Raw genomic sequence first — 24,132 nt, forward strand, 5'->3', positions numbered from 1 at the left:
TCCACTGAATTAAATCACTACATTCACTAATTCTGTTGCAAATAACTTTTTAAACATTACTGGAACTACACAATGGATAGTGTGGCTACATAAGTACCAAACCAAACTGTTTTGTAACTAGACACCAAAAGGTGACTGTTTCACTATATAACCAAACGTATCTGGACACCCCTTGGTAAGGGGCTGTTTTCATGGTTTGGGCTGGGCACCCAGCACGACACACAGTGAGGTCCATATAGAAATAGTTTTGTCAAGAACAATATGAAAGAACTTGACTGGCCTGCACTGAGCCCTGACCTCAACCCCATCCAACACCTTTGGGATCAGATGGAAAGCCATCTGCGAGCCAGGCCTAATCGCCCAATCAGTGCCCGACCTCACTAATGCTCTTGTGGCTGAATGGAGGCATATCCCTGCAGCAATGTTCCAACATCTTGGATAAAGCCTTCCCAGAAGAGTGGAAGTTGCTATAGCAGCAAAGGGTGGACCAACTATATATTAATGCCCAAATTTTTGGATGAGATGTTGGATGTCAGGTGTCTATATACTTTTGGCAATGTAGTGTATCGTTCTTTTAATTCCAACATATTTGTTCAATTTCAATTAATAAGATTTTTGGCTTAGTTATATACTTGGTTCAGTTGTATAATTTCATTATTCAATATTAAATTAATACGCTGAGCATTTCCCGTAATGCATGATACTGTTAGTGACTGTTGAATGTTGTAAATCACATTGCATTTGCTTTACAGGCATTGGGTTGGGAAGTATTATGGCAGGAAAATTAAGGTAAGACTGAGTAACCTGCAACCAATGTTCTCTCTCATTACTCAACCATAACAAACTTATACATGTAATAGTGTACTCTGATTTAGTTCAGTATACATATTTTATATGTGCATAAATCTATACTTGTATAGAATATAACATTGATCTGTTAACATGAGTCATAATGTAGATATATTCATTGCAATACAAAGTATGCAAATACTGCCTTGCCATTGGTGTTAATTCTTCTTTCGTGTCAGATGCACTGCAGTTACATTAACTGCTACCCTCATTACTCTGTGCAACATACCAATTACATAATTATGAATAATTACACTTTCATATGGGGGCATACCCGAGCGATGACATCATCTTCTCTACGGGAGCTCAATTGTCAGGTCCCGCTCATTAGTTTTACTTCGCAGCTGTGAAAGTATGGCTGTACACCTGTCCCAGTGCACCTTTGCAGGACCATCTGCCACTATTCATGCTTTGTACTGTTTCAAGATTGCTGCTGCCAAACACCAGCGCAACACATGCAAACAATAAGGCTGTGGGGCCCCGCTTTCCTCCCTGTTGTTATTTAGCGCAGAATTAGCCTCAAGGCTGTCACATTTCATTGCTCACTGAGGCAAATTCTCCTCAAAGGGGCATATGGTATGGGTGTGTGCTTATGATCCCTTTCGTGAATATTCTCCTAACTGTAAAGCACTCAGACAACCTTGGATGACAGGTGTTATATAAATGCAAGTCGTTATCATTGTTATCATCCCCCCTTTCTGAACATTATCCTCATTTATTTTGCTCCAGACTCCACTGACTGAGGGAGGCCATGCAGGAGGTTGGCAGAGTGGCATGTCTCATTAAGTGCTGAAGCAGATGGGACAGAAATTGCCTCTCCCTCTTCCCTGTGTGTGCTCCTCATCAATCTTATCCATCTCTCCGCACTCCACACGTTCCCATCCAGCACTGCTGTGCCAGATTTAAATAATACAAAAAAGGTGGTGGGGAGTCTCTGGGAGACTCAGAATGTGAGACAATATGTATACTATCCACGGCAAGGCACAGCAACAGTGTAGTGTAGAGTCCCTGTACATTCTGAAATTACCTTTTTATTTGAGATTTTAGGAGCCACTTGTCACATACAGTAAGGAATTTGTTCATCTCTGATTGAGAGATGTACATGCTCAGGCAATCCAATGTGTCATTCGAAGTTTTGTTTTTGTTGACCCTGTTTGTTAACAGTTACTTTTTTAACCCTGAGCAGTACAGATATGCTCTCATCTCCCCTTGGTTTCAGGAAGGGTATCTGTACAGATTTGCCAATATTATATGTAAAAATGGTTTTCTTTCAAAGATGCAAAGCAGGATGCTGGCAAAACAAAAGCACTTAATTTTGAAGCTCTTGGCTTTGGAACCCAGAAACTCAAAATTTACGCTCCCCCCCCCCTTTACCGGGTTAAGTCACATATGCAGACATGGTAATGAGCATGGAAGCTGAGGAGTTATATGCCAGGATTCAGTCAACATGGTGTTCAGTTAAACATAACTGCAAATGTTAGTTTGATTCAATGAAGGTGTGAGTTTTGGTTGTGGTTCTCCAGTGTCCAGGAGAATGGCCCTAAAGGTCACATGACATTCGGACCTTCCAAAAAAGGGAGGAGATGGTTATGCATAGTAGTGCTGTCAGGTGCTTAAATGCCAGCTCTGATGCCGTCAATGAGTTTGTTATGCAGCTGGACAGCGTTTTGTGAATGCAGGCAGTTGCATGAACCGAAAATGTCCTCTTGAATTGCAAACCAATTTCTCTCAAAAAAGATGACCTGCCCTTTCAAAAGCTCCACCAGCGATGGTACCTTTCCCCAAAATTTAATTTGTTGAGGCAGCAGGCACCTTCGCCATGATCAAAGGATAACATTTATTGATTTGTGTTTCATGGTACTTTGAGAACCGAGAGGTAAAGGAATTGGTCTCCTGTCTTCCTGTGTTTGTGTTATTAAACCCTGTTTGTTTCCACCTTTAAAAAAATCCTTAAATCACTGTTTATGACTTCAGGCTGCTTGAAATGACAGGCCTCTCGACACATTAAGTAAACTCCCATTGAGCTGGGTAGGCAGATATAGTTGATTTATATTGTAGCAGTCACCCAAATCCTGTAGTGTTTTCAAATTAGTTCCCTTCGATGTATGTTATTTAATTTTTTAAAGTTCGATATTTCTTCTCAATTATGTATTCACTGTTTTTGAGATTCCTTTGAGTAAGTAATTAATTGTAGGGCTATATGGATCAGCTGTTGATCAGTGTCTTGGAGACTGGCTGTTATTTGATCATTGAGAGCAGCTGTTGTGTAGCTTCGTGATGGCATTAAAAGAGTCAATTTCAGCAGCCTATTTTAGTTAGATTCTCGAGCAGGCTTTTATTTGAAATTTTCTTTGGTTTAGTTGTCAGACTAATGGATGAGTAGCAGTCAGAGTATTGGAACGCATAGATATTTCTAGGTCATTGTATTTAAAAACAAAACACACCTTTGCTGGGTAACCTATGCTAAGGTAGCTAGTAGACCTAGCCTTGGCAGGCAGGCTTCATTGATTTTGTTTACTTTTTAACTTAAGCTGCAAAACACCCCTCCTACACAACTCCTTATGTCATTTTCTGTTGAAGAGAGAAGAGAATGAATTTACAAAGGGAGTGAAAAACTAAAAAGGAATTATTTAGTTTCCTTCTAAATGGAAGACATGTTTGTTCATTATTCATATTAAAGAGGTGTTTCCTCCCCGGTAGAATTGTTCCTCAGAATAGTTTCTGATCAGCTGTAGTTTGGGAAACTGATAATGCCATGATATTCCATAAATATTTAATTTAGAAAATAATCTTGCATGTCAACTTATTCAAATCACCAATGTCACACTAGAATCAAATATTACCCCAGACAAGGAAGTAATGACCTGCTCATCAAATGATATCACTAATAGTAATGGTCTGCGGGCAGACTTGAAAATGTGCAATGATGCCTCCTAAATATGCCTGCCATGACGAGAGAAAAGGATTTGTAAGGTTGGGACAAGCAATCCTGAAATAATATTATTGGCTTACTTTCCCCTCCACTAATTAACAGGACAGTGATTTACAGAATTTTAATTTTACACTCAAATTTACTAGCTGTGGCAGATTTCTGTATCACAAACAATTAGAGCATGCTGTGTTTGTAATCATGCTTTCTGTCTTGTTAAAAAAAATGCAGTATCATTTTTGGCACATATAAATAGTATGCTATTTATGGACTGTAGAACCTTAAAAAATCAAGGCTGTTGCCTTAGCATTTAATAGTTATCCGCTTTTGTCAAGACCATGTATTTTTTTGCCCTCGTTCATAGTAAGTTAAGCCGTGGAGATTGGCCCTACCATCTCCATGCTACTGAGCTACACTTGAACACACTTCCTGGAAGTTCCTGTGTTGTGTGTGGAGAGAGAACTTTCCCTACAAGACTGAGTTTTTCCATCTTCCATGATGGACTCTGTAGTGGTCCGTTGAAGTTGGCCGGGACTAGGGGAGGAGCGGTGACTGTACTTATTAAATATAAATAGATTTGGATTAATGAGGATTAAACAGTGGACCACTCATGCAACTGGGTGTTTCAGAACCAATGCACTCCATTGTTTTAGGAGACAAGGAGTTGAGGTTAAGCAAAGTTTGAAATGAATTAGTTGGAAATAAACAATTGAATGAATGAAACAGTCATGAGTTAAAAAAGAAGGCTGCCAACTCTTTGGGGAATGGAACAATTTATTTAAGATAAGGTTTAGGTTGTTTTTCAAATGCTCTAAATACTTTTTGGGATTTTCCTTCTTCCTGCCTTACCACCATGAAGAGGATGGAGAGGAAAGGTATGATTAAGATCTTATAATTAACAGAGGATGCAACCATGTGACAACTGTGAAGTTTTAAATTCCTTCTCAAGACATTTAATCTATGATTTCCTTCACACCCTGTTAATGTAGACCAAGAGTTAATTTAATTATGAAATAATATATTAATCATTATAGTTTAATCTCATTTTTCATGAGAATGTCAATATTTTATAAAAAATATATCCTGTTGATGTGACATATAAATAGTGGTTTATTCATTTTATATCTAATACAGTCTTGACCTCAAGGTTATGCTTTGCCCTTGGGTATGTAAGCTAGTAGACACATTGAACAGAATGAAGAAACAGCATTTTAATAGCCAGGGAAATAACTGGTCCTTCTCTCACCCATCCCCATCGCCCAACTCTTCCTATCCCTTCCACCCTATGCTTCTCTCTGAAAACTGAATCACTTATAAACCTCACTCTCCCACATGCCATTCACCTTTTTAACCTGGGATCTCATAAATTTGATTTTACACCTCCCTGGATACACACATCTGCCAGATCATAATGCAGTGTATGCATGCCACAATGTGCAGTTCTGCTTTCTGAACCAGTTCTTAGAGCGATGTGTTGGAACTGACATGCGTGAGTGTGAATGTACAGAGCAGCGAGGCCCTGAAAAACACCAAGGAGAGCGGAATTTATCTGAGATCAGAGAAGACACCTCAAGAGGGCTGAACATGTTATTGAAAAAAAAAATCTGGTTTCCTAGCAACCACCTGCTTCTCTCCCAAGAAAAGGACAATTTTCCCTTCACTGAGTGCAAATGGGGAAGGCAGTTGGGATTTGGCTCCCAGTTCTGAGACAACCAGCAGCAGGTAGTCAATTGAGGCAATACATGAAATGATCTGAACAACCACCATGGCAGACCTCCTGTTATGGGCGTGAGGAGGTTTGCAGTGCTGCAGCTTCTTTGGGCCAAGACATCACTTGGGTTCGCCAGCTTGCCAGGTCGTGTAGTAGAAACAGACACTTCAAGACTAGTCATCAAACATGCTGCATGCGCACAAGCCTTGATGGCCTGTTCTTATTATCTCTCTTGTGTTCTTATTTACTTCAACAGCACACATATATAGCACCAATATACAGTAGCCTCTGAAGACACATTGGCTATGACAGGCCAATGAAGGCACAACCATGTAAGCAGCTATTACTGTGTGTTGAGCATTATTGACTCCTAATGAACCAGTTCTACAATGACAGAAGAGAAAGTAACTAAATTGAGCCGATCGGTGAACTGCATATCTGCATCCTGCCTCTGGTGACTCCATTGCATGGGCAATAAAGATAAGAGCTCCCCCTTCTACTTTTCATCTTAAAAGAGCAAAATAAAAAAATAAAAATAAATGTCTGGCTATTTACTCGCTAATGAGAGGATTTTGCTATATCTGTACAGTAGCCGTAACAATTTTTGTGAAGAATAACATTAACTCACTGAGCAGGCAACATTAAGCAACATCACACAGATGAAATGGGCTTGTCATTTTTGGCTGTCCGGTCAACGTCCGGTGGACATTCACATTTGACAGTCTATTTTGACCGAGACCATAGCTGAACTTTAAAATGTTGTTAAATGTCAAAGAATGTCTTCTAACTCCACATTTTGTTTGCCAAGATGAAGACAGCGAAGCATCCTCAAATGTTGACAAACTGTGGTTAATCTTTGCACTTGCACAATAATGCCCCGTGAGTAAGAGCCTAGTTATGAATGCTTTCCTTGTGGGGTTTGATTGTCAGTGCTAGAGCGTGTTCATAACTGCCACCTGCCTTCCCTTCACTCTCACACCAAACACAACATTTCCCCTTACAGTATGCCAAGAGCATGACTTTCAAAATGACAAAATTTCTGTCCTGCTCACCTTATACAACATTGTTTCTTGTAATCGACGACGCTCACTACACGGTCTTATTTGTGGATGACATGACAATTATTACATTCTGACAGAACTTGAATAAAGTAGCCTTCTTTGAAGCCATGTTATATTTTAGTCACTTCCTTATCCTCCCTTTGTTTCGAGTCATGGTCTCATTGGCTATTGCTCATTGTCATTCTCACTACTTGTGGTACATTGCTCACGCTACAAGATTACAAGAGATGGCCTCCTCTCTGAATAAACACGGTTTCTGTTTATGTTTCAAACAGAGATTCTCTAGAAGGGAGATATTCAGCTACATAAATATTTGGTCCCAACACTCATCTACTGTAAAAGCAGTACTTTATCTAGATTAACACTCCTCAGTGTTTTTAAAATAAATTTATATAATTGACAGAATTTAAAAATCTTATTATACCTGGCCATGAACAAGATAACCCCAAAGGCAAAGGATTTTCTGAATCTTTTTGATTCTTTAGAATTTAACCATAATGTGGCTGGACAAACATAACCATGACCTGGTCATTTCTTGAGAGCAAGACAGCAGTGAAGAATGTATTCATGCTGTTAAAGAGCACTTTCTGAACTCTGAAGCAGCTGCTGTATTTTCAAAGTTACATGTACATGCTGCCTCTGTTTAATCAAAGTCATGGTCCTGTGATGAACTTGATGAATAATTTTAACAATTAACAAAAAAACTACCCTTGATACAACAGCTTGAGTAAAAATAAGGAAAGTTTCCACTAAACATAAGGCTCCATGGGAAAAAGAAGATTGGTCTGATGAAAAGGAACTGCTGCAAAGCTGAACACAAATGAAGAATGACTAAACGGCAAATGCGTGATGACATTTTAAAGAACAATTTGGTAATTAAATTGCATCTAATAATGCAAGGGAATATCACTTTTCTAACGTCATTAGTCGTAATAAAACAATCCCTGCTGGTTTCCACTATTGATATGTTACTAAATACAGCTCTGGCAGTTGATTCTGGCTGAGACGTTTGTTATACAGTAAATGCAACCTTTTTTTCAAGGAAAAAAAGCAATTAAATCAAACATAAATAAAGAACTTATATGCAGAATATTTGATTACATACTCCAAGTTCTACATGTCTGGCTACTATCCATTTTTTCACCCTGATTGACTGCAATGCACAGCAAATTAGTTTTGTAAGTAAAACCCTCAACATGCTCACAAGATCCAATTCCCATTATATATTTAAAAATGCTTCTAACTCAATGTCAGGTAGTGTTATAGCTTCTGTTAACTGCTCTTTACTGATGGGCAGATTCCCCCGCTACACTGTAATTGGCTGTAATTGTGAAATATTTGCTAAAAGAAATGCAACTTGGACCGTTCTGTATTATGTAATTTTAGACCAATATCTAATCTCCCATTTTAAAGCAATATTTTAGAAAATTATTTAGTTTCTCAGACACTTTGTATTCAATGTGAACCACAGTATTGGAACAAGCTCTGGGTAACGTTTTAAATGGCCATGGACCAAGTGTAGATACTGGACATACATATATATTTGTTTTATTGGATCTGACTGACTGCTTTGAATATAGTAGATTGTGCAAGTTCTTGAGACAATATTACCCTAAAAAATACCACATCCAAAATTGAAATCCCAAAATCGGTACCACAGGGATCAATTTTTGGGCCCTTCTCTATTCTCCCTGTATATGTATACCTTTGGACGTCTAATAAGAAAATACAATGTTGGTTTAAACAGCTATGCAGATGACACAATTATATATCTCACTGTTACAACAGTAAGGTGTATAAAGAGTGTACACATTTGCATGTGTAACAATTTCCTCCAATTTAACCAAGATAAGACAGACATTCAAATGATCAGAATGAAAAGATCAAACAAAAACGTATTTGTGACATAGCATGAAATTGTAGACTAGAGGTGAAAGAGATCAGAGTAATCTTTGATTGAGGCTTGAGATTTAAGCCTAATTAAAAACTGTCAATTTGTTTTTTAAATGTATTTTTTTTAACCTTTGGGACATAGCTAGTTACATCCTTTCTATCACAGTCTGTCACTGAAAAAATAAATCACAGATCTTTCTGAAGTCAGTAACATTATGGTAATGCACTTTGTCCCCAAAGCACCGTATACAAAGATTACAGTTGGCTAAAAATTGTGCTACAGGACTATTGACTGAAATCAGGAAGAGAGCTTACGGTACTTGCATTTAGCACTGGTGGTCTGTTTGTTTATGAAATGATTGTTAAATTCTTTTACTTGTTTATAAAGCTGTAAGTGGCTTGGCACTGGAATATTTTACTGAGCACGTCCAAAAAGATCAGCTCAAATCTGCCGTCAGATCCACAGGTGGCTAGATTTCTCTGTATCCCAAAAGTTGAACAAAAACACAACTTTCCTTTCCTTTCCTTTTATGCTCCTATTGTGAAACAGCATGTCTCTGCAGATCAGAGGCTCCGACAGTTGCTTGTTTTAGAAGTCAGTTGAAAACATTCAAAACAGTTCTACATTAGCTTTTCAGTTAGGTTGCTATTTATCTGTAACTGTTTTTTATTCATTTCATCCTGATTTTTATTTTTCAATCTTTTAGTATTTTTACTGTATCATTTTTGTATCTCTTATCTTTTTTGTGAAGTCAGGAAGTTTCCAAGGGACCTAACTGACAGGGGGCCCTCAAATTTGTGCTGTAATGGTGTAGAGATGGGGATGCTTGGGCTGGTGGGGCCCATTGTGAGATTTTTTAACGGGGCACAAAATCCCTGGAGGCACCGCTGGATGTGTATATTCCAGCACCAATGTTTATATTCATTTTTCTGTTTTTCTTCACAGCTATTAAAAGACACGATTTCTTGCTAGAGACCTGGGATCTAATAGACATCTTATTGTAAAATCAATTCTAAAATGACAGTGTTGACTGTGCAGCACAAAAACCTTTTTATTTAACAGGTCTATTAGATATCGAACTAATCTGAAAATTATTCTGCATTATCTGTCCTCTTTTACCCTCTGTGTTTTGCCGCTCTAGGCTGTTGCAAAATAACGGTTTCTTGGCTACCACAGAATATATGCAGCATCTGATCTCTAGACACAGCAGAGCAACTACCCAAGATACACCTTTACCTTCATTTGGATGAACTCTTAGAGACCGAGCTGTGAAACACAGCCTGCCAGCAGCATTCTCCATAGCATAGCACTGCCACAAGTAGCATCAGTGTCAGTCAGATTAAGTCTACAGATGAAAGAAAATCAAAGTGCCTCCAGTTACAGGCTCAGCTCACTTTGAGACTGCTTTCAAAGGGTGCTGACAACCTCAGACAGATTACACTTTTCATGGTAGATGGTGGTGTTTTATCATAATTAATTTGATCTTCAGAATTAAAAGCTGAATTTAGCCCTTTATGTGCAGCAAGGTGCTTGTCACTGTGAGGTCATGTACTGTGGCAAGCTGTCTTTCAAGGACATTTTCACTGTGAAACCACATTATGTTAGTTCTACATTATAAGCAAATTGGCATACACATATGGCTCAGTTCTCTGCTCCCATTAGATAATATAGAGTCCTCCCTCCCATTCACCAACATCTCTCATAGGCTATATATAAGCTAAGGAACATCACCTTCCCACACAATTACCTTCCACCATTGGTTCCACTTAAAGGGACTGGGAGGTACAAACATAATTTTTCTCAAAGGAATACATATCCCTGGTCATATGGTGTAATGGGCTTTATGTAACTATGAAAAGGCAGCTCCATCCTGTGGGCAGCCTGCAGTGGCTGCATTACTGCTCCCAGGTCAGATGTATGGACATTGCTTCCCTGTCATAGATTATCACCTCCAGAACACTGGCTCTCTAAAGAAATACAGTGTAGCTTATGCACAATAAAGCACTCCCCGAGTGCTTCCTATGATATGCTCTGATTCTCTGCTGTCAGTTGGGTTTGTGAAAGAGGAAAGCAGAAAGCCCTGCGTTTCATCCTGACCAAACTGCAGCTCTAATTGTTGCCACCACAGGAAATTAAAAACCACAGTACTGGCATAGTACCATGTTGTAAAATGACTATGTGGTAGAGGCATTGGGAGAGCGTACCGTGTTTGCCGGTCAGATGAGTGCTCCACAGTTGTAGCTCAGCTGCAGGCACCCCCTGGGCAGCGGTGTAATGGGTTGTGGCACATCCTGCAGCGAAGCTGATGTCAACAACAGAGCTGGGCCGTTTTCCACGCTTGCAAATTTCGGCTCGGTCGTCCTCGTGTCCAGGAATTGGCAAACATGTCCTCTTCCTGTCTCAGGTTCATCATTTCACCTCTCAGTGATGACAGTCTGGCTCCAGGCAACTGCTCTGCATCATGGACGCACAGAAATATTTATTGCTGTTGGACTGGATTTACTGTAAGAAATGGTGAGGCTTACAATGCTGAACAACATATGGACTCAATATTGATATTTATAGCTTAAACCTAGAATAAAACCTGCAATCATTACGCATCTTCTTAATGTAAAAAAGGATGATGAATGTAAAACATTCTTCCAATGCTACTGGAAATGTAATGTATAGTAGATGTTTCAGGGATTACAGGCATCATAAATACATTTTAAGTATATATAGTGAGTTCCATAATGTTTGGGACAAAGACATATTTTTTTCTTGATTTGGGTATGTGTCACAAGTTACAATAATGCTATCACTTAAACTTCAATCGTAAAAACATTTAAATTCATAAAGTCAATGAGAATTTAAAACCATAATTTAAAACATCACAAGATAATTCTCAGAAGTACATGGTGGAAAACTGGATTTGGGGAAAACTGTAAGAATCCATGGTAGAACGACTGAAAATCCATTACCGGTTTAAGAAAAGTCAAAATACAAATACATATTTTCAGTTCTCTGTCGGTGATCTGTCAGAAAGCCTTTTTAATCCTAACTTTAGATCGATTGCTAATGCCTTTGTCCATACACTAGAGGGGGATCGCGGTCTTTTTCCTCATTCCAGATAATGGTCGTGATGAGGAAACAAGCAGTTCAGGGCACTATTCCTGATTAAGTTTATATCTTTACTGCAAACACCCACAACCTCGAATAATGGCTGGGACACCGTGGCTGCCAGGTTCTCTCTATGTAAAAAACAATGTGTCCACTTCACTTCAGACGCTTTCTTTAAACAGAAGAGCAACTCTTCCTCACGAGACTGAGAATGTCAATGCAGGACGTGATCAGACTGTCAGCAAGATCAGACCATTGACAGCTACACAGAGAGGGATATTATAGTATTGTTGCAGTACTCTGATTACGAAGATTAATACAAATTTGAGAGTTCAGTCGTGCAAAAACTATAGGCATTGAGATGTGGAAAAAAGTGATATGGTCAGAGGAGTCATCCTTCACCCTCTCGACAAGTGGACAAGTGCATGTGTGGTGTACACCAATAGAGTGGTACAGGACTGAATGCTTGCCCCCAACAGTGAGTAGGTCCTGTGGTTCTGTTATGCTGTGGGGGACATTTTCCTGGCATTGATGGGGTCCACTTGTCCCCTTACAGGGAAGGATCACTGCAAATCAATACAAAGTTATTCTGAGTGATCACCTTTATCCTATGATGAAATATTTCTATCCTGATGGGAGTGGTCTCTTCCAGGATGACAATGCCTTCATCCACAGGGCCTGAGGGGGTCATTGAATGGTTTGGTGAGTATGAAAATGATGTGAATTGTATGCTATGGCCTTCGCAGTCACCAGATCTCAACCCAATTGAACACCTAAGGGAGATTTTGGACCGACGCGTAAGACAGCGCTCTCCACCACCATCATCAAAACACCAAATGAGGAAATATCTTTTGGAAGAATGGTGTTCCCTCCCTCTAGTAGAGATCCAAAGACGTAGTATCTATGCAAAAGTAAATTGAAGCTGTTTAGGCAGCCTGTGATGGTGCAACACCTTACTAAGACACTATGTTGGTTTTTTCTTTAATTTGTCACCTGTCCGTATATATGCAATAGATGAGGGTGCAATTGAGTTTATTTTTCATTTGTTTCAGCATAGGCTTTGTGAAGGTAATCCTGACCTGAGCTCAGTGGAGCAGAGCTAGATGATAGTTTCCTGATACTTGTTGTGTGAACCCTGTGTTCTGCAGATGTGTCCTCAGAGTTCAATTCAGGTAAGGTAAAACAGCTTAAAAGGCTGTGTTTGAGGTAATAAGCGAAGCTTTTAGTTCAATTCAAAGTTGCGCTGACTTTTGAATTTTCTTTGCAGTATTGCAAAAGAAACAAGCCATGAATTGAGTGTAGTGTTTTTGATGCTGATTCACTTCAAGGTATTCATATGGAAAAAAATGATTCACTCTGTAATTTCACCTTCTTGCATTTATCAATGATACAGTGGTACACAGATATTAATCTTTTAGCCGAGAGGCCATGGCAATAATCTGCAAATGTTTAAAGAGAGAGAAATGTAATAGCGTTCATGACTGGGAAAATACAGAGAAAATCTACTTCATACATTCAATGGGCTGTTCAAAGCATGAATGATAAAATCCTTCAAGATATTAAACACAAATAATTTGACAAAAGAGATATTAACTTTTATATAAGATGTAGATTCTATATTCTTGTTCATTTCCAAACCACGGCCAACAACAGAAGGTTGTCATTAATATGTGAGCGCTCTGAAGGTGCCCTTCCTCTTTCCTTCATCCCAATCCAAGCCAGTTCCCAAATCCACTGCCACGTAGCATGAGATTCCAGGATAACGCTGACCAGCCTGAGCCTGCTGTGTTCACTGCATCTCTGTAGACCGTCTCGCCTGGCTGTCTCTGCATATAGGCTGAATGCCTAAACGCCACTGTTTCTCCCCACCTCCCCCATTCTAGTCCTGGCTGCAGCTTAATGAATTTCAAACCCAGTAAGAGCTGGCTGTCTGAGCGCAGGGTGGCAGCCGGGTACTTAGGCACCTCATGTAGGGAGATATTGTGCTGAGGGGGAAATATGGAGTCGTATATCCCTGGAACTGCCACAAAGACTGAATCGCTCTGCAGGATTGTGTCCAACACGCCTCGGCGTTCGCGAAGTACAACCACAGAACCAGGCAGACTCGTGAATGAACGCTCATTTGATTTCACGTTTGCTGTTGGGTCAGAAAATAGTTTACTGTATTGCTGTTGAAATTTTACAACCAGTTCTCTCACTACATTTAAATGTTCCGTGATATTTTATGCTTTGTTATTTTTTATTTTTCACAAGAGGAATATCAGAAGAGAAATTTCTAAACAACCTGTAACAACAACAAAAAATAACTAACTGTACCAAGCACCAGCTGGTGCCCTGGTACCCCAATTATGCATGTTTGTGTAGACAGCAGAGGGCTGGCTGTAATAGGATGTTTTATCCTCACACTGAGCTGCAGCAGCTCAGAAACATAATATTAAACTTACACTCAGCACTTCCTAATTTACACTTTTTTACCTCTAGGTTTTGTCTCTGACATGCCAATGGTTGTTTAGTTAATACCTTAGCATCTCTGCACCCCCCCCCCCCCCCAGAAAAAAAATGATGTCATATAATTTTTTATTTCACTTAGTCCCTTCAACATAAGAACATAAGAAGAACTTTTTTTATCCAAAGGGCCATCCTAATGGGACACTTGCATGCTTAATTTTTGCCCTATAAAGTGCCCTAGAAATGTACCCGTATGGCAGAGGAAACATGCTTACTTTTTGCCCCAAGTTTCTCATGACCTCACTGCAAAACTGAAGCATGGAAGTGTTTTATTAAGATGCCCTTTTGGATGAAAAACTGAAGATCTCATGTGCTACTAGGGTGTCCCTGTGGTAGAAAAAAACGTGCTTCATTTTTGCCCTAAGGTCACACCAGAGAGGCGTTTGAGCTGCTCTTGCCTTGCAACTCTGTAAAGTGTCTTTATGACAATTCTCTGTAAAAAGCGCTATACAAATAAAATTGAATTGAATTGAATTGCAAGTGCCTCTCTGGTGTGACATTACGGCAAAAATGAAGCATAGAAGTGTCCCTTTAGGGCACAGACTTACCCTGGTTAAATAACGCTTTAAAAAAACGAGGGTACTTCCATACCTCCCCTGTGCGCACCACTGCTTCTCGTTGTGTCAGCCTGTTGGCGCCAACACGGCATGTCCTTGGGTTTGTTCTGTTGCTCCGGCCAAAGCCATTTACAAAAACATTCTTCTTTTCACAAGTTTCCCTGTCTCGCAGTACCGGCTCCAGTATAATAGGCTTCCATCCATTCATGAGCCCCAATCTTCTGCTCACTGGCTCTTTTTATCTTTATTTTCCCCTGCTGTATATGTAAAGTGCTACATACCCTGCCTTTTGATTGAGGAAAAAAGTGTGAAAGGTAATTTTGCAGTTTTTAATCTATATCTATATTAGCATGCGGGCCCAGTAGCAAACTGCTCAAGGCTGCTTTAAGATATTATGCTGGAACAAGGTCATTGAAATTGTTAGAATGAACTTTAAATTGCCGCAGGTAATTCTCTATGAAGGAGGATTTGTTCTGCGTGTTTGAAGTATCAACCTATTTACCGAGCTGAATTGACTCTTAGGGTAGCTCCATGTCTTCCAAGGATCCTCTCTGGTCATAGCAATAACAACAGGCTCTTGTTAATGGCTATAAATTAGCAATTCCTTTGTATTACACACAATTTTTGTTTAGGATTGCACAGTAAATGAGATCCCCTATGATCTGGTGCAGATTTGAGGATGTCATATGTCCCTGACAGAATGACACACATAGAGTTTGACACATATCCTGATATTTATTGTTGGCCAGTAAATAATTAATTTAGAAATTATTTACTGGCCAACATTAAACAAGTGGATGAATGAAACATTGCATTTATATAGCACTTTTCCAGATCCACAAAGTGCTTTACAGTGATGTAGGGGTACGTACCTCACCCACTACCAGTGTGTAGTACCCACCTAGGTGATGCACAACAGCCATTTTGTACCAGAAAGCTCACCACAGATTAGCTGAGGTGGAGAGGGAGTGAACAACCTTTTAGGGGGATGATTAGGTGGCGGGTTGGGAATTTAGCCTGGACACCAGAGAACCCCCTACTCTTTGCAATGAGTGTCATGGGGTCTATAATGACTACAGTGAGTCAGGACCTCTATTTAATGTCTCATTCAGCATCTCCTACAGCAGAGTTTCCCCATCACTGTACCGAGACATTGGGGTTTATTTGACCAAAGGGAAGATTGCCCCCTGCTGGCTCCCAACGGAGAGATAAAACTCCTCCCAGAGTACCTTCGAAAATAATAAAGAAAAAATAGCAAAGCCAAAATAACTAAATAGTGTCCCGATGGAAGGATTTGTAGTCCAGCTTGGAACACACTAATTAACCGGAGCACTATATGGCGAGCAGAGGGCAAAACAACAGTCGAGGTTGAGAATGAGTACAAAACATGAAATCCAATCAGCCAACAATGCAGAGGGGCTAGAGTGAATGGTCAGACACACAAAATTATGGGGCAAACTAGCTAGAAGGGCAAGACGCAAATCCCCTTATATAGTAAGACTATTATTTTGAATTGCATGTGACAGATTTGTTTGAGCAGCTGAGTCAGATGAATAAATAGCCAAACAGGCAAAATTCGCCACCAGTTGCATCTCCTCAAGTGTCCAAAGCGTGAAGCCAACAAAGATGGATTTGATGGTCCCATGTGCATGTGCCTACATGGAGCATCACAACTGCCAGGTTTTTGAGGGTAAAATGATAAACTATGGTGGAAATCTCTGTCCTATTATTCATGAACAGCAGTATATCACAAAGATGTCTGGAATAAAGCAGACATGAAAGGAAGCACAAGATGAGACATAGATGGAAGGACTGGCACAATTTCCCATTGCTTTGCGTTGACACTTCTATTTACCACTACAACAAGTGTTGCAGCCCGAGCTAAGCCTTGTGTGGCACGTTTCAAGTTTTTCCAGACAACTACATATATGACAAAACGTGCTGAAAGTGCCCTGCTTGTCTTCCCATTACGGAACAACATGCACTTCAGGATTTAAAAAATGTGAACATCTTGTGATATCGTGTGATATCTTCCTTTACTACCTGTGAAAATTATTCATAAACAAGGCCTGCTACCTTGAAACTCCTGTGTTCCGCGTTTTTCAGAAGAGAAGGGAATTGTGTAGTGTACATGTTCACTGATTTTGAGATCATTTTAAACGAGCCGTTTAAATTGCTTTTCTATTTTATCTTCTCATATCGGCAGACGCAATGTGTGATGACTGAATCATCCTTTGGTCTCCGAATTCCAAGTAGAAGGTGAAAGTGTGATTACTGTACTAACCCCACCTGCTCTGATGGTGCATTGCAGCCCTCTTCTCTGTGTTCTCAGGGGAATGAGTGCTCCACCATTCTCATGGGAGATAGTGATTTTATTAGTTCGACCACACCAGAGCACGCTCTCTCTCTCTCTATCTCGCTCGCTCTCTCAGGGTTCCAGAATCAATGGCACACAGCAGATGGGCGCACAGGGCGTGGCTACTAAATGTTGTTAGTTTGAGCATACAGCTCACAGTGCAGGTGGAAAATGGGTTGGAATAGACTGGATATAATATCAGTGCACGTGTTGCAGCTGGATTCAATCCTAGCCAATCAAATGACCTCTTTCCTTCAAAAGCTGTGTACTTTACACCCCGGTGTACTTCCAATTTATGTGGTCTACCACAGCAATGGAAGACGAGGTATACACATCAGAAGAAGCTTCTCCCAAGAGGAAACTGCTATTCTCGTACAGGAGATGCAGAGTAGGGCTGTCAGGTTTTCCAAAAATTGAAAAACTATTAAAATAGTCCAAATGTATAAATATTATGGCCCAATTGGCCATTAAACCTGTTGCCAAATAATGGAAAAATGGCCAAACTAAGAAATAATGACAACAGTATCTTGAAGTTTTATTAAACAAAATAAACCCAGGGCACCAAAATTTCAATGCACTGCTCCAAAATTGCAGTGCCCTGCTTGATCTTCCTTGACACACCCTCAATAGTGCCTCTCCTCCCACTTTAGTATACATCACTAAATTACCTAAAGGACTCAGGCATATCAAAATCCATGAGGAAAATGCCACTTCACCAGTGCAATGGCTCGCCACATGCCATGTGCCAGTCGGAAAATACATTACTCTTTCTCTCTGCCGCCGCGAGCCAGATGAGATTTATATCCTCTCCAGAGAACATATACACCCCACTCCACCTGCAAGCGCACGTGTTTACGCCCCTCTCTGCTCCCTGCAATTCCTAGAACGCCTGGTACAAGCTGTCCCTCCCTGTAATAAATCCCTGCTAAAATAAATCTCCAGAGATCTTGGGGGAAAAAAGTGATCATGAGAAAAATGCCATCTTGTATTTGTACGGACAGGAACAGATGAGAGAACTGTATGAACACCTGAGGTCCACATGAAAGAATGTAGTTCTTTTCTATTTATTATCCTATAATAGTTTATAAGTTGAAGGAAGGAGTTTATGTTCTCCAGATAAAAGGCATTGTTTTTCTTTCTTTGGCAATGCTAGCTCAGTTTAACAAACTACGGAATTAGGAATTCTAAGGAAATCCCCCTAAGGAATTATATGTATATACAGTATATATTATTAAAAAGTCAGGCCCAGAGAGAAACCCTGGAAAATAAATGACTTGATCTGGAAATGGCTGGACGTTCATTCACTTGTTTACCATAACCATCTAAAGCCTTATATTTTACTTACTAATATTTACTTGCTTCTTCTACCTAGTAATAGTCGATATCAAATTAAGTGATTATATTACTTCAATATATTTAACACATGCTGTTTTTAAATTTAATGGCATCATAAGTTCCCATGGCCCATGCTGTCTATGAAATACAGAATCAAATAATTTCAAGGGTCATTGGTGATCGCAATGAATGTATTATTCTATGTCCTATCCATTTCTGTGCTCTCCCACTCCAAAAAAACAAAAAACAAAAAAACAAATGCATAAGAAGTCCACACCCTTTACGGATGAATGGGGTTCTACGGGCCCAGATTAGCTCTAAACATACTGGAAGCTACACCATTGGAGAGTCTGTTCAAACAAGTCAAGCAGTTGCTAAGCAAGAAACATAGATGTGGGAACATGCGCTGCAGGTGCATTTAGGGACTCTTTTCTGCAGTTTATGGTGATACACTACATGACAAAAAGTATGTGGACACCTTACAATCAACATCTCATTCAAAATTATGGGCATTATTGTGGAGGTGGTACACCTTTTGCTGCTATAACAACTTCTACTCTTACTCTTATATTTTTTATATATTTTAATTAGGTGACATTTTTGACAGTAGAAATCAGCACATGTTGCCTCTGAAAGGACATTCTTTTGTTTTAAAGGTGTAATCTGGTTACACCTGGTGTGTGTCAGGAGATTTTTCAAAAACTCCATATTGATTTAATTCTTATTTGCAGTCGCCTTTTAACTGTAAAACATGAAAAATTGTGGATTGTGACACAGATCGGATGGGGTAGTGAGTTTGGAGGGAATGATTGTGCTCAGTTAAATAACTATAATTTAAAAATTCCGTTTTTTGGAGTTGAAAGTGTGCTTGCTTTGTAGTGACTTATCATGTTGGCCTGACTCAGTGATTAATCATACGTGCTGTATTTTTTCCATGTTTTCTGTTGACGGTGAATAAGATCATAAAGCAAGAATGATAACTCGGCAGATATTTTTGGACATTGTCTCTGAAATTCATAGCCTGAATTATTTTAATTAAAATAGGAAAGACCAGAGCTCTTCTTATAAATGGTAGTGCTGCTGTATTATCTTTCATGCAAGCTTTGCCTTTTACAGACAGCACTGTACTGCTTTTGTTTTGTTAACTTTCCATCTATTTGGAAATTAATGTCTTTGTTGTTGTTGTTTTGTTATTGATTTCAAGAACTTTTGCAACACAAAATAAAATGGAACACTTACACTTAAAAATGTGTCAAAGAACACTGCAGTGTACTTGTTCATAGTCACTATCTGTTCCAAAGGCAGGGGGCTGGTTAGCAGAAAATTGGTCCTTCTTTGGTACACAGGTTCACTTGAGGAAGCTGCAGAATGGAGGAAGCTGCAGAATGATGGATGTGAAGGGGAGAAAGTGGGTAAGCATGCTGACATTGAACCCTGATGCTCTCAGTACAATTCACATACCAGATGAGTCATGATTTCCTGTGGTTTTGTGTATTTTTACATTCTTTTAGTACAACAACATATCACAGGCTGGTATCAATGTGTAATAGGCACACTAGTTAATTTACACTAGTGGTTCAATCTGGACGTGATAAAAACGTTTTAAGTACCTGACAAGAATATGAGGAGCTGTATTCAACCAATGCTGATAAACTGATATCTTGGTGACAGCTTTGATGTGAAATTCTGAAGACAGATATAAAGTCAAACTGACCTCTGCTTGTATAAATAAGAAGAAACATAGGCATTTAAAGAATCTACAGGCCTAAAAAAAAGATTAATATCATCAGCTTAGTAGAGAAGGGATGTGAAAACAATAAAAAATATTTTAAATCATTTCTCAAACTGCTGCATCCATGCTTTTATAGCATAAGCAGTTTAAATGGCAGCAAAATTAGTTGGAACCCAACATGCTCCTACAACCAAGTGACACCTACATTCTGAGGGTACAGATCCACGGGCTACACTCTAAAAGACCTAGCCTTTTCATGTGATGGGAAAAGCAAAGGTTGCTAATGTTGAAAGCATGGCCTAGTGCAAAAGCCCAGCTGGTGGGCTGCACAGGGAAAAGAAGCGCTGACCTGCTTTTTTGGATTATCTGTGTACTCACAAATGGGCAGAGGTTTCTGTAGTATAAATGATTGAACAATCAAAACCTGGAGAATAAAAAAGCAGGCGATGAAAAGATATAAATAAAAATAGTGGATAATGTAACAGCTTATGCCGTAAGCACAAAATAAGCTTCCCTCACTAGTTCCGGCGATGTCTTTTCCTCTAAATCAAAATGAATATGTTGACAATAAGGGTTTATATATTCTAACACCTTTGAATAAGTGGTGACCATTGTTTGAAATGTACTCAGAATCTTATAAAGGATTTTTAAGAACATGTTACAGAGGTTTAAGTGAAGAAAAAAGGATCAGAACTGGCAAGTAAGCTGGGAAGTAGGTCTTAAACCAAGCTGCAGTGGTTCAACATCTGGAGCACAGGTGATAGATCACATTTTAGACAACATGAGTGACATAAAAACAGGGCAGCATGCAGTGCATGGCATGTGGACACCAGACATCCAGCATCTGTGCAGGTCAATCAAGTTATTTCACACCGTTCTCGACAAAACCATTTCTATACGGACCCCGCTGTGTTACTGAGGGCGTTGTCATGCTGAAACAGGAAAGGGCCTTCCCTAATGTGTGCTGTAGCATTAAGATTTGCCTTCACTAGAACTAACGGAGGGTGGCGCAGTGGGTAGCACTGTTGCCTCACAGCAAGAAGGTCTGAGCCTTTCTGTGTGGAGTTTGCATGTTCTCCCTGTGCCTCCTCTGGGTACTCCGGTTTCCTCCCACAGTCCAAAGACATGCAGGTAGGCTAATTGGAAACTCTACATTGCCCATTGGTATGAGTGTGTGAGTGAACAGTGAGGGAATGGTGTGTGTGCCCTGCGATAGATTGGCAGCCTGTCCAGGGTGTGATCCAACCTCCTGCCTAATGCATGCTGGGATAGGCTCCAGCACCCGCCACGGCCCTGCCCAGGATAGGCGGTTATAGATAATGGATGTATGGATGGAACTAAGGGGCCTATACCAAACCATGAAAAACAGCAACAGACCAAGGAGTGTCCAGATGCTTTTGTCAAACAGTGCATTCAGGACAAGGTGAAAACGGGACATTAGTATTCTATCCTGTGGCTATAGAAGCAGATACCATCTGGTTATAGAAATCTATTTATAGTGGAAAACTATAGGCACTCCTTTATTTATAAATTATGGTAGCATATTGTGGGAAGACCTTACAGTCCTTCCCACTGTTCTTTTACTCTGTACAGTTTCTGGATTAGTTAATTAATCTGCTTCTCAACAGTTGCATCAATTTACCCCCTGCTGTGATTCCAAATGATGAGAGTTTAAATGGAATTCTGTGCAACAGCGAAAGTAACTTTGTGATTTAAAAAATGATTGTACAGTCAAATATGACTTTGACAAAATATCAGTTGCTGAATTATGAGAAATGATGCTATAGCAAATTCACAAAATGGACATGCTGTATGAGGAATTTGCATGACAGCAACAATGATAGATCCTTAGTGTAGAGTGTAGCTAGTAGTGTGCCCAAAGGAGTCTATAGCAGCCTTTAGCAGAACTATATCATCCAGAACAGATGTTTGAGCATTGTTATAGTATGTAATTTAATTTTAAAGCCATAAGGGGTTGCAGGAAAGAGACAAGTTTAGGATTTACTGATTTTAAATTATCAAAAGTCATGGAACACTAAACAAAAACATTCTTCCTGCAGTCCATTGTGGGAGACTGCCAAATCTAATCCATCATGAAATGCAGTAGATGGTTGAGCAAAATAAGGCCTGTAATTCAGGTGTCTCTATATACGTAGAACATTTTTGATAGAAATAGTTACTGTAGCTTCTGCAGCATAATCTGCATTGAAGTTTCTGCACTAGAAAAATTGTCCTAATGATGTAAACATGATGGAATGCATAAATAATGAAGACATGCAGAAATGTCTTCATTATGTCAATGCCACAACTGTCTATAACTGTATGGTATCAATAGTTCACAAATGGCTTCCAATATGACTAATGAAAATGTGACTTCTGAATTCAATTCAGAGCCACAAATACTCTCCCACTCCTGAGCCGGGGTGCCTTATTGAGTTACTGCCCACCAGCACAACATCATTCTTAACATATCAAACCTGCTTTATCCTCACCAGCCCAGGACCTCCCACGGTGCTGGACATTACCTACATGAGACATCACTCTTACCTACTTGGACATTTTCTGACTGCTACTACTCTGTACAGTATGTACAAATTGATAGAATACCTAGAGTGCCATTTTGTATAAGTTGTGACTGGGTCTATAACATGACTCCTAGACAAAGAAGAGGTTTTCATTGCTGTGGAGTTCCCCTGTGTTGCCTGTCACTCAGTGACATCCCCTTGACTACTCTGGGCTGGCTGATAGGTGACTGATCGGCCAACCCTCAATATTATGACCACTTTAACATGCATGGTTAAATAAATAATGGTTAAAAATTATGCCATATGAGGATGAAAAAAAAATCACGATTAGCCAATCTGGAGATGGAAGCAGACTTTCTTAATTTTTCTCTTGGTCCTCTGTAAAACTACTTTGTGGTTTTATTTGAAGTATAGTAGAATAATTATACCCCTTCTGCCACAGCTCGGATTGATTACATTTTTACATATGCATTGCAATGATAGAGAGCATTTTAGGAGAGCATTTTAAAATTTAGTTCAAAACAGTCAATTTAAACCAATCTCATTGTATATGTTGACCCAGATTATAAAAATATATGATGGAATAATGAAATATGACAGAACTCAATGAGAGTGCCTGGTATTGATCAGGGACCTGGAACTCGATCTATCCTGATTGAGAAGTAAATGACTGGAGCAGCTGACTGTGATTACAGATACAACTTAATGTGCTCCAGCCCAGCTTTTCCCTTTCTATATTAAACATATACCCCTTTTCTATGCATGCATGTGCCTGTGTGTGTAGCCTGCACCATCTCAAAATTAAATGACACCAAAGTTACACCAGAATTCCTTTTTTTTTTTCCTCCCATACCTTCACTCACCATGTTATAGATTGTTTTTAATTGTCCTCATTTGAGTTGCCCTGTCTAAAGAATGGGCTTTGGGAGATGACCTAATTAATGAAACAGCATGCATGAGTTCTTTAATCTCTTACCAAGCCATTAGATTCCACACTCCCACCATTAAATACCTGAAAGTAAATAAATTAAACTCAACGGAAATCAAGGACAATTCCATTTGTGAAACCCTATGCCTGCGTATCTTGTCATTGACTGAAGACTCCTTCACACTTATGTCCTTTGAGTGCTTACCTATGTATGTTCAGAACTGAACAATTAAGGCCACCAGGTAGCTTGGCCTGTAAATACACTGGGTTTCATGTGTGTCATGTGCCACACTATCTGATCCTGAATCCTCCCTGTGCCAGTGCTGATTGTGGTGACTGACGGCCATGCAGGATGTTGCATACTCCCTCGTAGCATTCCCAGGGGAGAGAGGATTCCACCAGGCAGGGGTATTCCTGTCTCACTACGCATGTGTAACTCATGAAAAACAGTAGGTTAAGAGGTGCACATCTTGCTTTGTAGCTGGCAGCAGGGGTGTGGGAGGTAATGACAGACCTCTGCGCTGCACTTGTAGTAAGTGGTTGTTTGCTAACTGCATCTCTGACCTCTACTCTGATTGTCTGTATTTCAGTAAATTATCAGTCTGAAAACTGTCTCTTGCCCTCTTCCTTCCACTGCATATTCCCTAT

The sequence above is a fragment of the Anguilla anguilla genome, chromosome 10 (genome assembly GCF_013347855.1).
Source record: "Anguilla anguilla isolate fAngAng1 chromosome 10, fAngAng1.pri, whole genome shotgun sequence".
NCBI lineage: Eukaryota > Metazoa > Chordata > Actinopteri > Anguilliformes > Anguillidae > Anguilla > Anguilla anguilla.